The 13618-nt window shown below is 37.9% G+C and overlaps 1 long non-coding RNA gene across 3 annotated transcripts in view; it reads right to left on the bottom strand.

Moving 5' to 3' along the window:
- LOC140344892 (uncharacterized) overlaps positions 1–13618 on the bottom strand; it is a 266326-nt gene that overhangs the window by 25897 nt on the left and 226811 nt on the right. For all 3 annotated transcript variants that reach the window (XR_011923700.1, XR_011923695.1, XR_011923699.1), the window contains one exon: positions 7769–7833. This is a non-coding gene — a long non-coding RNA (uncharacterized lncRNA). The remainder of the gene's footprint in view (positions 1–7768; positions 7834–13618) is intronic.

Here is a 13618-nt window from a genome sequence, read left to right as displayed (position 1 = left end):
AGCCTCATCCACATTTTAACAGACCTTGCTATGAAGAATCCCTTCCTTATTTGGAGCTCAAACTGTTTTTTTTATTGTAATACAAAGACATATTGCTTCTGCCAGAGTTCCTTTTACTTTAAAGCTATAGGTAATATAGGTAAACCTCCCTGCCAATCAGATTCCTCTGTTAAACCCTAAAACCCCATCTCCTATAGCATAACTGACCTTTTTACAACTGTGTGTCCAGCAAAGCACCCTGTCCACCTACGTGCTTCCAGAATCGCTGTGAGTACAGGCATCCTGTTAAAACTGGTGGATGGCAACTCCAATCTTCACTGTGTTCAACAACGATGGCTGCTGCTGACATCAAAGACTTCCAGATGTCAAATTGCAAATCCCCCTTCTCACTGTGGTTCCACCTGCTGCCATTTTGTCAATACATTGTCCCGAAATACTGAAGCCATCATTGTTGACCTGTACTTTAAACGTGGAATCTCCAGGCTGTCATTCTGTTCCTATCACAGAACCATCTGCACTTTTAAATCAAGTTTGCAATGGCACCAGAATAGGTGTTGGTTAAATCAGCTTTTAATGTTGACCTTCCAATGACAGAAGATAAAAGCTTGTTAGCTGTTTTTGGGTAATTGCAATTACAAATCTTATTAGCCCTCTAGTTCCATCTGCTAAAATTAATATGAGATGAAAATTTTCATTATTCCAAGAGATCTATATTCAACACTAATGTGGAAATAAATTGCAGTAACATATTGGAGCTTAAACTAGATATCTCTTATAAATACAAGTCTTGTCAAGACTCATCTCAACATCACCTAAAATAAAAAAGTGGACCGTGATTATACATTGAAACAATTGTTCTTAGAAAACTTGTGCGTACAATGGAAATCTAGGTAAAGTTTATTAAAAAGCACAGCCGCTGTCAAATACCTTGTCAGCTATACATGTTCCCCTTATCTGCTTACATATTAATGCCATGGCATGTGCTATAACACTGCAATGCATGTCACAATTCAAATGTGATCAAGTGAGTTTTGCGCTATGCACTTAACATACATTTTTTTAAAGTTTTCAGCAGGCATGAGGTGCTTAGTTAGATGCCCTTAGTAAATCCGGAACAACATTTGAGATCCAGATTTCCTAAGGACATCTAACTAAGGCTGCATACACACTATAAAAATTGTAGGTTTTTATAAAAACTACAAATTGGTTTCCATAGCAAAAAATGATTGAGCTCTTAAATCACTTCCTTAAAATTTGAAGCACCTGGCAATGGTAAACTACCAATTATTCTGACAGCTCAAACACAATTGTTTGACCACACAGACACCTGCAGTTCCTAATATACTTAGATGACCTACCTATTGTACTCTTAGGCTGCCCACAACAAAGTTGTCATACATACAATTCCGCTAACATAAGAACTCATGGCTGCTAGGTAGGGGGGGGTCTTCGTTCAGAGCTTTGCTGCAGTACAAGCGAAGCATGTGTGCCCATAATTAGTGACTGGCACATAACCACCACTGGCTCCTGCCTGGACCTGTGCATATATGTATACTATTAATGCCTTGTATAGACTTTTATCTTACCATTTCCAGCTCCTTACTTTTCTCCAATACCACACAACTGGAGCTGAAGTTGAACTAAAGCCCAATGTTATTTCTCAATGCACTCTCACAGTGCCTCTTTCCCCCCTTTCCAGACCCCGATGTGGGCTGCTATCTCTGTATTTACACTCCATCAGAAGTAATTCAGCAGTGGGAACACCATGAGCTGGCACAATCAAAAAACAAGTATCCTTTTAACCAATGCAACTGTTGCACAATATTTCTCTTTCAGCCAAAAGCATTTTAATTTTGGATCATGACAGTTCAACAGTGCACACATTTAAACAAGAAAAAACATTCATGTAGGGTTCTTAGTGGGAACTAAACCCTTGCAAAGTTGCTGCAAAGTCAACGAGCCACCAAATGACTGCATCTAGAAAAATCGGCATTATTCCTACAAAGGTTTTTTTGAACATATACTTCCAAAATCCAGCATTTAAGATTACTTGTGCATGCATGCCAATATGAAGACATAATTTTGCTAAGCATGAAACACAAAGCTCAGACAGGGGAACAGCTGTTTTATCATTCCAAGATTATCATTCTGTGTTTTTATTTCTGTTAGTCCATTCCAAAATAAAGAACCACCCAAGAGTTATCGTTAATACCTGGGTGTGTTCAGCTTGTGTTGGAGTCTATGGAATCTTCTCTTCGAAGACAATTACTTCAAGATGAAAAATAAGCTGCCTAAAAGCATATTATCTGTGTAATTGTTCAAACCCCAAATAAGCAGATAACGAAAGTAATATCTGACATTAACTGCTAGCACAGTAAGGCAACAAAGAAAATGTGCAAATGTCACAGCATATTTATACATCAGTGAATGTGAACTCACTTCACTGTACCTTCACCAAATACACAGCATGTGACTGTTAAATCATTCCTGTAAATGCTTGTATTTATAAAACATTCACAAGTGTGATTCACCAGCACATTCAAAAAGATCACTCTCTAGTCACTGACATTTGTCTGCTCATGCAAAAAGTGCTTATTATTCAGCCTACTAAATACCCAGTGAATATTGCATTTACTCCACATTCACGTCAAACCCTTGTGAACCTTGGTGGTTCTGCTTTCTCAGTTGGTACAGTTAGAAAATATTTCCTCACTTTCTGCCCAGGGAACCCATATTGAAACCCATTTATTGGCCAATTCAATATATTTACACAAAATGTATTTTCCCTCTTCATGCAAAGATAAATAAAACATCATGAACATTTAAACACAAACATAGTATACATAAGGGGGGTTATGAATAAGAGATTTTGAGGGCCTGATTTATTAAAGCTCTCCAAGGCTGGAGAAGATACACTTTCATCAGTGAAGCTGGGTAATCTAGCAAACCTGGAAAGGATCTGATGCAGGATTCAAAAAAATTGCTAGAAAATAGCAAATAATCACTTCCAGGTTTGCTGGATCACCCAGCTTTACAGATGAAAGTGTATTCTCTCCAGCCTTAGAGAGCTTTAAGAAATCAGCCCATTTAGCAGAGGGGCATTGTTCTATCAAAGTAGAGGTGTGAAGAGCAGCAATCTTAGATGAATGTTATCTGTTCTCTTCATCCAATTAGTGTTTTGAAAAAGATGAATGCAGAACTATTGTAAAATACAAACATGCACATTAAATAAAGAGGTGGGTATAAACTAAACAGATTGAGTGAGGCACACAGTCATTAAACTCTAGAATCGGGATTCTACCATTAGAAGAAAGTATACAAATGAGATGTGAAACTAACCTACCATAGCTTTGTATGCACTGTATGTATCCTTTTAATGACAATATAAATTATAAAGTATTTAAAATGTCTACAGTTACTGCATTCTCCCCAGCCTCTTTTAGCCAGACGCACCACCCAGCACTTTTCAGTAACCACCCGGCTGTTTTTGGGTGGTTACTGAAAAATTCAGTCACAATACAGGGGGAACTACCCGTCTACAGCTTGTTCCCACCTACCTTCAAAATATTTATTGGGAGAATACAAAGTTTCTCCCCTCATCATTCACAGAATGGGAAAACCTAGCATAATGGTTCTTGGAGGTTCCTAACATAAACACATTCAAAGTAACGATATTTAATATTTCTGGGACAATATTCTATTTGTTATCCATCCTGAGCCTCCAGGGTGTAGTCATCCCCCCTCATTTATATACTGTCATTATTTGTCACCTGGTGGCACATACCAGTTCCTGAAAAAGTGCTCCTCAACCTGTGACCAGTAAGGGGGATGCATTAAATAGGCTACAGTGCAGAGATCCATTAGGATGAGAGCACTGCATCCATTCGTGTACACAAAATATATCAGTAACATTGCTAACTTTCAATACTAATGATCCTTTACCAGCAAAGACAGCAGAGGAAACTTAGAATCTAAAATGGAGCAATCAAAACCAGTCTATGACCTTTTCCATTACATTGACATATACATTGACATATAACTTGTTATATACGATTGAACCACACAATTTTGGACTCCAAAGCTTTATACCTCTGCCAGATGATTATCACTCAAGATGAAAGGTTTGCCTGCCTCGGAAGAAAAATCAGACATTTGTACAGACGTACCCCTAACGTCATTTATTAATCCTCCACAGCAGATTGATGAAGGTCCAACTGATTAATGGAATATTATTTCTAGTGTCCATCGGACATCTGTTTTAGCTTTAGTATTTGTGTGATGGGACTCTTCTGGCTTCAACACATCCTTGAGTAAATAAAAAGATAGCTTAGCCCCTAAATGTCCTTCATTTCCCTGTCCTGGTTTGATTTACAATTCTATCAATCTTCTGCAATATAATTGTTATATCAAAAGATAAACTGCATCCTTGTAGCTCAACACTGGTAACATTAGAAAAAGCGGATCTTGATAATTTGCTAACCACCTCTGCAGTGATCACCAAGGTCATTGACTGGCCAGAAAACAGCTGGATTATAACTACACCATTGATGCAGTTTAATCCAATTGTCGACATATGAATAGAAGAGTGGCCAGCAGGACAGACCCTTGTCTCTGACTGCCATACGATTTAGAATACAGTAATGAGGAGGAGGTCAACAGGAGTAGCCAGTCTGGTAGTAGGGGTGATACAACAAAGGAAAAGCCTTCTAAACCGTACTATGGAAATCAGGAGTAATCAGGAGTTCTCACAGGCCATACCATACCTTCCTCGATGTACCCATCTCTGGGTTCTTTCCCTCTCTCTTGATAGTACAAGCCCCCATCAGTCCATAGGCTCTGGACAATTCCACCAGTGTCCCTCCCAGTGGACAGCAACCCACCTTTTCCTATTACCCTGATCACCCCTGCACTCTTTTAAGGGATTATACTGGCTGATGTCAACCTTCAGTCCAGGTTTCTTTTATAGAGCACAAAGGGGAGATTATTTTGTCCACACACATTATTCAATCGTTTAACGGCTTCTTTATTGTAATAAACAGCTGTCTTTAGATCTTCAAGGTATAATAGTTTAACCAGACTTCTCAGAGCAATTTCCTACATACCATTTGAAAGCACTAGGGGCTCCTTTATCTTCAGTCAACTCCAAAGGTCCTCCAGGTGGGAGCCAGTTGTGCCATACTCCCTTAAGTTAGTGTAAACCAAAACGCAGCTACGTGCTAGATATTACAAAATATGGAATCTTGACTATGGGCTTTCCCGCTTCTTAACATATTTTGGTCATCTGGAAATGTACAGCACATGTATATAAATGGATGAAGGAAGATTTGCCATGGTACTTCTGGGCTTGTCAAAGTGCCTTGCTACTGGCAAGTTACATAGTGATTTACTCATCTCTACTGATGTGATAGACTTTACAAGAATTGTTATATGAATCTGTAACTAACACACACACTTATGGAACTCTGCTCTATAGTTAAACAAAGAGTCCCCTTTCTGTCCATTTAATCTGCAAATTTATTTTTTCAACCAACACAGAACTGGAAACACAGCTGTAACCAATGACTTGCAGATCCAGTTCATCGGCCAGCTGGATCCTGTTCTGCTGAAACAGCAAGATTTTCTACATTGTTCGCTTTTGTACATCTGGAGAAATCGTTTGAGTTCAAAGGTGACTAGAAAAGCTCTTTAAATAAACCCAACGAACGGTGAAGATGCCCAGGCAACCAGCAAATCCACATCAGGGGGATGCTTATTAAAATAAAGCCTCTATTGAGAGGCTCTCTTTTTGTGTATTTATAAATGTATCCAACTCAAGTTCTTTTCCCTTTTATCACTAAAGAATTATCTGAAGCTATTCTTTGCTCAGCTAGCTATTTTAAAGAAGGACTCCGCTAAGCATTAAAACCAGACACAAATCCTAGCTAAATAGGGGACATCTGTGAAGAACTACTGTACTGTTATGATTAAAAAAAACTATTCATTCCAAAAAACATTCTGAAACATAATTAAAGCAAGTGCTAGCATCACTCGGGATAAAAGAGTGAGGACTTCAATAAAGGGGCAACACCAAAATTACTACCTAGACATTTTTGTGCTCTCGTTGCTCTCTTCAAAGGAAGGGGGTAGGATGACACCACTGGCTACTGTACCAAGTGACCAAACCTAGTGACCCATAGACTGGAAACATGCAACCTGTTACATAATGCTTCCAATGTTTTTTCAACTGGAATATGCAGTCCAGTTTTGGGCAACCAGTTCACAATAAGTACATTGTTGAATTTGGGGGGAGTGCAGAGAAGGGCAACTAAACTAATAAAAGTAATGGAGGAGCTCAGCTATGAGTAGAGATTAGCTGAACTGAATCTATTCTTCCTTGAGGAGACATTTAAAGGGGGGATATGATCACCCTAAATAAACTTATAAGTGATCAATATAGAGAACTCTCTTCCCAATTATTAACTTTGAGATCATTACAAAGAACAAGAGGGCACTCTTTGCGTTTGGAGAAAAAGAAGTTTAAGCTCAGGATAAGGAAGGGATTCTTCACTGTAAGGTCTGTAAAAATGTGATACTTTGAGAAAAACCTTGATTCTTTTCTAGAAGCACAGAATATGACTGGGTATTAAAGCTTTAAAGTAAAGATAACAGAGACTGTTGATCCAGGGAACATCTGATTGCCTCATGGAATTAGGAATTACATTTTTCCCCCTGTTGGAGCAAATTGTACCAGGGATGTTTTTGCCTTCCTCTGGATCAACCATGTTCATACGGTTTTATATCTGGAATATGTTTACTTCCCTAGTGGTTGAACTTTTGAACTTTTTTAAACCTGACTTAATATGTAACTATCAAATAAAGGAGAAGAGAAAAAAAGCAGGATTTTTTGCACAAAAAGTATATTGTATTATATTCAATGAGTATTAGTAATACAGAACATAACAGGTTCAGGATAGGCCATAATAGCTTCTTGTGGTCTAAACAATATCACTTTGGCCCTAGGGGGCACAGAATATAACACAGAATGTTACAGGTTCAAGTTGGACCACAATGGCTTCTTGTGGTCTGCACAGTATCACATTGGCCCTAGGGGGCACTAGACATGCAGCATCCAGCCAGTCATATATATTACTTGCCATACAGATTTAAAGCCTCCAATCATTTATTCATGTTGATTGTTTTACCCAACGCTTTTCACCCTATCTGGGTTCCTCAGAGGTAGCATTTTGTCAACATGTGTTTGGCACTTGTAGTAATTACGTATGGTCTTGTAGTATGGTTAACAATGCTTATTGCAGAGGTCAGGAGGGTATAATACCTCCAAAAAACATTTTTGGTAAAGAAAAAGTGATATCTCCCCAGCAACATTAACAGTACTATAGCAGGTCTGATATAAGTCCTGATAGGAAAGATTGGGGATCTGTATCTGGAAGTCCTGGATGTTGACAGTCTCTCTATCCCATGTGGTTGTTGATGTGCCGAGGAGCAGGACATTACTGTATGTAATGTAATTGAACCATGTATGTATGTAACTGTAATGGAACCATGTAAATATGTAACAACTGTCCTAGTAGCTTCTAAAATAACTGTGGTTCTACTCACTTGTGACAACTATCCTGCCTACATTTTTGCTGGAAAACTCCCTACATGTACATTTATTTAGACAATATAAAAATGAGTCCTTTAGCAAAACAATGACATAACCCAAAAGTGTTCTTTACTATTAAGCTCACTAGGTATACATTCACACGATGTAATAATATTAAATTACCTTCTCTGCTGTTAGTCGGTTACATAACATTACTTGGCATTGGCAGATCTTCAAGATTATTGCACCTAAAAAAAAATAATGCTTTTAAATGAAAAGGTATACTTTACATATATGTATTACAGCATTTAAAAATCACTTAACAAAAAAAATCTAACAGAGGAACCAAAAACATGTTTGCATTAATTGTGAATCTCACTCTAACCTTTCCTTTCTTAAAGCAATATTTTTATTTTTAAAATGTGGACAGTCTAATAAGCTGAATTCAGCCGCCTGCAGTCCCTGTACAATAGTGTTGTGGAGAGACCCAAAGAAGCAGTACAAAGAGCCAACTGGTTTCTGACCTGAAAGAAACATGATTTTTATTAAATACTCAACATCAGCATTTGTGTTTGCAATCCTTCCTGCAATTTAGCTTCAAGTTAGGAGTTATTAAAAAGGCCAAAATGACTCTAGCAATTATTGGACATATTCTGCTGCAAACTAAAATGAAGCCAATCTTGGATTCGAGTCTTTGATTGGAACCCAGACACAGACAAGCTCTTACACTTTCTATCTATTGTTGAAGTCTGTCCTATACCCATTTTAAATCATTAAAAAGTTAAAAAGGTTCCAGATACTGAATGAAACTAGCTTTAACATACATTCACATGTCTAGGGCATTAGGTATTTAAAAATTCATAACATGCAGTGAAAGCCTCAGCTCTCCCATGTAGCCGTTTGTACTGCAAAGTATTTTAATCTCAAAGGTACTCAAAGGAAAAAAGCTCTAATTCTACATTTAAAGGTCATAAAGATTCTATTACTAAGTAAGAGCGTAGAAAAGTGTGCCACTGTTGTAAAATTCAAAAATGAATTTCTCCACAATGCCTACAGCTACAGAGGTTAACAAAAGTTTTGTTTTAAAGCGAGTATATTTAGAAAGAAATCCTCTTTAGATATCTTCAAAGTGAACCTGTGTCCAGACTGCACACTAAAATATTGTAACACTGGTAATAGGATCATCATGTAGACAATGGTATTAGATAGGACTCCCCGCTTTCAATTTCATCAACATAACATACTAGTAAAACAATCTAAACTTTCCAAACTATGGGTTGTAGCCCATTTTGAGTTGCTGTCTTGTTTGTGATATACCGCCACAAGATCCATGTACAGTAAATTTAACCCATCTTGGCTCACACACATGTATTCAAATATATACCAATATATCGGAGAGGTAGCCTTAGGTAACATTCATTTCAATAGAATTAAAATGTAATAAATACTCTCTTCCAAGACACAAACACCCTCTAAAAACTGGTGAAACAAATATGATTGATAGCACAATTACATAAGGGGGGTTAGAGTAAAATGTAAAACCCATGTAACTCAAACACATGTATGTAGTAGAAATGGCCAGAATGAGCTCCTCCACTGGTTGGAAGGTATACAAGCCCATGGCCTTCAGCCAAGGTGGCTACAGTCACTTTTATTCTAGGACCCTCCATCAGTGAGGTGCATAAAATAGGAAGTTCCACAGAACAATGCATTATCAATATCGCATAATACAATCACAATAAGGCAGCATCACAACATTTCCATCTGAAGTTGAACTAATTTTACACCGAGATCTTGTGTTAATGGGAAATCCTGATCACTACAACAAGTTTTTTTAGGTGACCCTAAAGATTCCCAGTAGGGTTAAAGTCTGAACTCTTGTGGGCAATCCATATGCTAAAATGTCTCCTGCTTGCTGAAACACTCTCACAACTTCAGCCCAATGAATCCTGGCATTGTCATATTGAAATATGCCCATGCCATCAGGAAAAAAAAACTTCAATTGATGTAAATTCATGGTTATTCTGTATATTTAGGTAGTCAGCTGATCTCTATTTAGAACCTAGACCCGACCCACTGAAGCAACCCACAGACTTGGTCATTTAGCCGGCATTGTATTTTACTTGTAGGTTAAGCCTGTTGGGTCAGCCTGGCTTCATACATGCCTTGCACATCAATCTTCTTGCCCAAAATTCCAGCTCTTCTGTCCACCCAGATGTTTAAATCTATGGTATCCAGATGAATGACCATTCACACTGTACAATACTTTGTAGGTTGCACAGCAGTGTCCTCAACACATTTATATAAACCTCAAGGGCAAATCAGGCCCGATTCATATTAATAGCCCCAACACCCTATTTACTGACTCTCCCTGCCCACACTGAGGGCGGCAGTTCTTGCTGACCATCAGAAATAAAAACAATGGAACCATTATTACAGTAAATAAAGGAATCCTTGTTCCCTCTTTCCCCTGAATACACATCAGACTAAAGCATAACCTTATACCACTTCATTCTTCTAATTTAATTGATTTTGCTGAAATGATTACACTGTAATTAAATGAATAATTATTTGGCATTCATTATAAATACTTATGAACCAGGTTTAGTATTTCACCAAAAAGATTTTAATTCTAGAATATTACTCCTAAAATAACATACAGCGATTTGAATTTCAGGTTCTATGAGTTTGTTTTCCGCACAGATTTAATGAAGCTGGAATAATAATATCTTGTATTTATATAGTTCTTACACATTACGCAGTGATTTGCAAAGTCCATAGTTATGTCATCAACAGTCCCTCAAAGGGGCTCACAATCTATTGTCCCTATCATTGTTATATGTTAAATTAGCTTCCCCTCAAAAAAACAGCTGCAAAGTTTTGGAATTGTTTGGTTTGGAAACTGTAGGCTGCATGTATCTTTAATGGATCAAAAAAGACCATGTTTGACACATTGTGCTTTTTTTTTAGTTTTCTTGTAGTTTTTTTTTTGCTCTTTATAATCGACGAGGTGTTTACCTGGGTGTTCTGGAGACCACAGAATAAAATGAAACGTCTCCCAATTAAGCAACTTTTTTACATTTTTTTTTTTTTATGTGGAATATGTCTTCATAAGCTTCCGTGATAGGTGAACACACTATTGGTGACAATACTATTTTTAGGGGCTTGTGGACGTGCTTGCAGGTACCTAAACTAGCAGTATTTTTGTGAAATTTCACACACACAAAAAGAAAATACGTTTATAAAAAGACATTTTTAATTAGGGGGACAATACAAGTGTTCTTCCTTTGCTTTTGGCTTCCTGTAAATTTTTACTTCCTGTATCTCCCCCTGCTTTCAATTTTCAACACCTTATTGGTGGCTGTGAGAAACTCATAAAACTGTCACTTTGGAGGTGGAAAAGTTGCCGGGTTCCAGACAAAAGGGATAGAATGACTGGTTCACTAAAGCAAATCCTGAATTAAAAACCTGGATCATGTCTATGTATGCATCGTATGTGGTTTTATACATTTTGGCTAGAATACTTCCTAAAGCGAAACATTCACAGAAAAAAACACTTTTATCAGTGAAAAGCTCTCAATCCCTCCACAAACCAAGCCAAGCAAACCAAGCCTGAGTCCCGCGCCATCTTGGCTTCTCTCTTTTTGGCATGGGTGAACAGTCGGTGCTGCCATCTATTTCTTCTCTTCCAGGTTCTTTTCACATCACAGGCACAAGATTGGGTGGCGTGTCTTAGTGCAAGTGCCAATATCACTGTGCATCCGTGAGATTGAGCACTTTTTACATTATGGAAAGGCCCTGGTGACACATTCCCAATCTTGGGCAAGCACAGAACGTCCGTCCCGTAACCTCCTGACATATGTGACATAAGTATCCAGGGGGCTGCGGGTTTCTCCATCAGTCTTTACCAACGTGGTGGTAAAAACTGAAGGAGAAAAAATTCCATTATATAAAAGAAAGGTCTCCTCCTATATAAATGTTAATTTGATGATAAGTCAACTTTAAAGTAATCTAATCATTTGTAAAATTATTGCAAACACTGTTTTAATACAGAAAAAAAATTGAAAAAATACAATAGGAATAAAAAGTTGTCTACATAGACAATAGCAATATAAGCGTCACTTATATTTCTTCTAAGCCATATGCCAGGGCATTTCACCGAATGACTGCCAATGTCTCGGCGTGTTGCAGCGTATATGGGAAGCACCACTAGAGAGCACACTATACACACACATGCCGCTTTGTCTAATAATGGAAATCTGTTTCTTTCAAAGGATAAACTGGGATTACAGCAAACCTAAATCAAGTCTATTTCTCTGCAAATGGTTATAAAAATAGCATTTTGAGGCTTCGCTTATTAAAGCTTTTAGGAGGAAATAACGCTTTTAATGTTACTAGCACATCAATGATCATACTGCAATCTAAATAACCACTTTTCATTTTTAGACTGTATTCATCATGTTATTTTCTACTCATGACATTTTTTGTGTATTTTTTTCTTTCCGATATTTAAGATGTATTGCTTTAGCTATGTCGTTCTGCATCATCTTGTCTATTTTAGAACCTGCGGGTTGTCATGGGTCATCTGTTCACAAAAGAGCCTGTGCATACATGGAACAAAATGGCTGCTAGAATCGTTCAAACGGGGCGTTGCTATCAGTAACTGGTATCAACTATCTTACAGCTATCTCAGACAAGTGTGTGCAAGGACATATTTTATCCTTGTCTTGACACCTTTTCTGGGAAAATTATCTCGACCTTATTTTTTCCCTATTAATAATTTGCAACAAGTCTAATTCTTACCAGCCAGGTTGGTAAAATGCCAGCAAGGCAACCCTGAATAATTATATGTTGTATATGAAAATAACATTTTTTTTGGTACAGAAAAGTTTCTTATTATTTGAGAACTTCACTTTACCCTTTCATGGCCTCAGATCATTGATACCTACATACCAAAACAGGGCATCATGCTGGAGAACTTTTAATACTTGGGAATACAATGAAATGCTAATAGTACAGCAGAACATTTATCAGACATGCTATACTGGCCACATTATTACAACAGGTGATTTACCCCTAGTAATTTAGAAGACATTTCATTCCTTTACAAATACCTATTACAGAGATGACACCTACAAATGTCATTTTAGTCCAACTTTAAAAGTTCAGAGTTAGAAGGAATGTTCTTATATGTGGGAACAGAAACCATATTGCATGGTAGTTTTATGAAGTCCTTATGACTAGGGTAGTTCTGGTGCCTCCTTTTAATTCCTCCGACTCCCTCTCCTTATCTGCCCAGCCCCAGTAACTGCACACATCCCCTTCTGGAGTAAAATTGGCTGGAACAGCCATTCTTTATTATGCAAAACTTAAGTATTTCCTTATAAACTTCACTTTATTTCACATAACATAAATACCATAACAAATAACAACTTAACCATAACAACTGCTTGAAGGCCTCAAATTGCCAAAATGTTAGGTCAACCAAGTCTGCAGAGGCTTGATATTTCTGACTCCCAGTTGTAAAATCCTGCTCAGGTGTTGATATCCGCCATTTGCGGACCCCCTCCATGGCCTAGCCAGAATTATCTCTATCACATCTAAAGGACACATATACCAGACAGGCTCCCCACATTTTCAAGTACCTTTCAAACCACCGCCTTCCAGAAACCCTACTGCCCTCTATTTCCAAACAAAACCCGTGCCCACCATCTGCCCTCCATTCCCAAATAAAGCCTATGCCCACCATCAATACCAATAACCAAAAAAGGGACGGGTGGGAAACAAACCAGCTCTTTGCCTACCTCTCCTTTCAGTACTTTCTTTAACCCTTCCACTGCTGAGTGCCCATGACACGCTCTCATGCAGTCCCCGCGCCTAAATGTTTCTTTTTTTTAGCTCGGGGCATTTTTTCAGGACCCTCACACATTGAAGTACAAAAAACACAGCACAGTTCCTTGCAAAACTTTTCACCCTGAATGGCTGCCGAACAGTCATAGGCAACACGATGACTGAATTGTGAACTCTGCGGGG

The sequence above is a fragment of the Pyxicephalus adspersus genome, chromosome 1 (genome assembly GCF_032062135.1).
Source record: "Pyxicephalus adspersus chromosome 1, UCB_Pads_2.0, whole genome shotgun sequence".
NCBI classification, from domain to species: Eukaryota; Metazoa; Chordata; class Amphibia; order Anura; family Pyxicephalidae; genus Pyxicephalus; species Pyxicephalus adspersus.
The sequence above is the reverse complement of the archived record's forward strand: the minus strand, read 5'-3'. Positions and strand labels throughout refer to the sequence as shown.